Source organism: Macadamia integrifolia, unplaced genomic scaffold, assembly GCF_013358625.1.
Source record: "Macadamia integrifolia cultivar HAES 741 unplaced genomic scaffold, SCU_Mint_v3 scaffold1166, whole genome shotgun sequence".
NCBI classification, from domain to species: domain Eukaryota; kingdom Viridiplantae; phylum Streptophyta; class Magnoliopsida; order Proteales; family Proteaceae; genus Macadamia; species Macadamia integrifolia.
Genome location: NW_024868106.1, coordinates 102,668 through 106,212, shown reverse-complemented (window position 1 = coordinate 106,212; position 3,545 = coordinate 102,668). Strand labels below are relative to the sequence as shown.

The following is a 3,545-nucleotide window of genomic DNA, read 5'->3' as shown; positions in this document are numbered from 1 at the left end:
GTGGGTCCCATAGTCGAGTTCCCTGAAGAGGACTAGTGGGCCCCTGAGGAGTTAGAGCATGGCACTGATTGCTCGTGCGAGAGTTGTGCTGCGGGACCGCAGTTCTGATGCCGAGCTGAGCTCCACTTTTGATGTCGAGCCGAGCTCTACCTTGTGAAGCCGAGCTGGGCTCAACATTTGATACCAAGCTGAGCTCTAGGCTTTGATACCGAGCCGAGCTGTATACTCTGATTTTTGATGATTTCTTTTATGTACTTGATGCGTGAATTGTACCCTTATTGTGTAAATATCATGCCTTCGGGCCCACATGTATTTAACTATTGTATCACAATTCAAGTATCAAGTATTATGGGAATATTCATAGGTAAACCAAGTCTTTCGCTGAACTGATAAGCTCTTTCTTAGTTGTGTGTATGCTGTGGTGGAATACTGTATCAGATGATCTTGACAGGTTTGGGTTAACCGGTGTTAACCCGGTCACTGGCCCGGTTCTGTGTGAACGGGGTGTGACATTTACCTAGCGTAGTTAGTGAGATGTGGTGTGCAAAAATCCCTTACTCACTAGGAGGTCTTAAGTTCGAACCTCTTGGCTGCTATTTTTTGGAGGTTTTTTTTTTAATTTTTTCTCTCTCCTACTCATCAATTAGAGCAAGGAGCATGGATGGAACTTCCTATTTAATTAGAAGATGTCCTAATCCATCCAAGCAAGGAATAGTTGGTCGGCCAAGGGAGGTTGTGCGTAAGTTTGAAGAAGAGAGACAAAATAAGAGAAAAAAATAGGAAAAAGAAAGGAAGAAAAAATCATGGAGATTCTCTTTTCTTTCTACTCTCTCCCCTCCACCTCATCACACACGATCACCAAAGGATTCCCTTGGGCGTCCTTCTCTTCTATACCCTTTTTTTCTCTTTTCTCTCTTCTCTCCTAATTTCCACCTCATCACAATAGAATCTCAAAAGATCCTAGTTTTTAGAAGTTAAAATCATTGGCTTCCCTCCCCCATTCTCTATATAATAGAATCAAGACAAGGGGAGGACACACTTCTCTTTTAGGATTTTCTCTCTTCCTCTTTTCTTCTTTAGTTTTAATTGTGCTCTAGTTCTAGTTTTAGTTCTCCTTTGCTTTTGGCTTTAAACACTTTTGTAATTGGTTTTTATTTAATAAATACAATGTTTCTTACCTTTATGGTTTATGTTATTCAAGTTATTCAAAGGTATAATAATTTTAATTTATAGTTCTAGGCTTAGTTCTAGGTGAAAAGAACAAGCTGTGGAGAATCTCTTTCAAGTGCAAGTTTGTCTTCATGATTTATTTTTTCCAGGCCTAGCAATTTCAGATTTGATTTAGTTCAGATCTAGTTTTTAGGGCTGGTAGTATTTCAAATCAATCAAGTTATTTTAATTCAAGGATTGAAGTATGGAAGTTAGGCTTCTGCATTAGTCTTCTCACCTGCTTCTCATTCCCTCTTCTTGTTACCCATTCATTCTTAATTTAGGATTTAAATTTCAGTTTTTACTTTGATGTTTTCTCTTTCCCCCAAGGTCCTTAGCTAGAATTCTAGATGCATATCTTGGCTTTGCCCCTCTCTAGCTATGGAACCATCCTTTTACTTTTCTTATTTACTTTGTCTCCCTTCCCTTAAAGCTAAGTAGAGCAACCCTTGTAAGAGTAGCTCTCTGGTCAAGTAGGAAAACTCATATTATTTATGGTGCATCCATCGGGCTAAATAGAGGAACCTACTTGTGTGCCTCTCCCTGGCTTCGTCCCTTTTATTTGTACATTTATTAACATTTCAGCACCTTTACTTCAAGTTATTTTCTTTTTAATTGCGTGGTTTGATTATTTAAATTCCTAGATAACAAATGGTTAGGGTTAGATGATGAATGGTTAGGTTGTTCAATTTTTATTGTAATTTCAATTCCAATTTCCTTAAATGTGTTGGCTAGGACATTTTTAGATGCATTTGTGTTAGGATGATAGAAGTAGATCACCATAATCAATTGCTACATTTTCGCATTACTAAAAGAAGCTAAAAATAAAGTGGCTACTCTCCTTGTATTTGACCCGTTAGCTATAATGATCCATACGCTTGCGGTTACATTTAAATTTCAAACAAGTTTTTGGCGCTATTGCCGGGGAGACAGTTCCATGTTATTTTTCACTTTCTTTTGATAAATCGGAGTGCTTTATTTTTATTTTTCTTTCATCATTTATTCCTTAGAAGAACAACTTGCAATAATAGTTGTATCGGTAGAGGTCACCAAGCCTCACAGTATGATAAAGATAGGTTTCACCCTGTAATAGTGCCTTAGGAATTTAGCAACCCCGGATCCCTACCGGTAAGCTCCCAAAAAGCTAAAAGGATAAAAAAAATCCATTCTTTTGTGCTTGTCTTATTCTAGTTGTGGGTAGTTTTCTGTTGCATGAGTGCTAGGTGGGTTCGTAATATTGAGAATCGGTTAGAAAGAAGAAATCCAATAAATAGTGACCCTATACCTATACTCTCATCAATAACTTTCATTATGGGAGACCTAAGCCAACAGTAAAACCCACCACCTAAATATCTGAAAGATAGGTTCTACCCTGCTAGAGCAGCCCAACCTTCCTGCATAGTCCTACCACAAGCCCAGGGCAATAATTTTGAGCTCAAATCTCAGTACATCACTATATTGCCCCACTTCCATGGGCTGACCTCTGAGGATGCACACCTATTTCTAAGGAAATTTGAAAAGGTATGTATTTTAATTAAGATCCAACAACTTTCTAATGATGTTGTCAAGCTTAGGTTCATCACTTTTGCATTGAAAGACCAAGCTAAGAAGTTGTTGTATGGGTTACCCATAAATTCCATAACCACATAGGAAAAATTCACAGTTGTTTTCTGCAAGAAGTTTTTCCCAACTCATCAGACCAATGAGCTTAGAAGTGATATCCTTCAGTTAGCCAAAAGCCTAGTGAGTCATTTTCTAAACTTATAGAGAGATTCAAGGATCTACTCCAAGAAAGCCCTCATCATGGCCTAGAATTATGGCATTTATGTCAAATTATTTATGAGGGTATTGATTACCCAACTAAACAAATGATAGAGTTTATGTGCCATGGGGGATTCACATCCTTTACAGATGAAGGAAAGGGATGAGAATTCTTACTTGACTTAGCGGACAAAACTCGTGAGTGGGAATCAACCCAAGAGAGTGAAAGAACTATAAGAGGGAAAGGATATTTTGTGGATGGGTTAGTAGTCAAGGAAGCCCACTTGGATAACCTTATCAAGGGGATTGAGGCTATTGTTTCTAGAGAGCCACAACCAGCCAATATGGTTAAGATGTGCAATTGGTGCCAGTCCCCTGGACATATTATAGAAGAATGCCCTAACACCTCTGGAGGCAATTCTAATGACAGTGTTAATGCTCTATATCAGAATAATCCATATAGTAACACTTACAATCCAAGGTGGAGAAATCATCCAAATTTCTCCTGGAACCAGAGCAACCAAGTAGGGCCTTTCAATTTCGTAATCAAGTTCAACCTGGACCCCTAAGACCTC

At 38.4% G+C, this 3,545-nt stretch overlaps 1 non-coding gene across 1 annotated transcript; it reads right to left on the bottom strand.

The window, feature by feature from the left end:
• Window positions 1-2,913: 2,913 nt before the first annotated feature.
• Window positions 2,914-3,019, bottom strand: LOC122062980. The gene has a single exon (XR_006135168.1). It is a non-coding gene; the product is annotated as a small nucleolar RNA R71 (small nucleolar RNA).
• Between the last annotated feature and the right edge of the window lie 526 nt (window positions 3,020-3,545).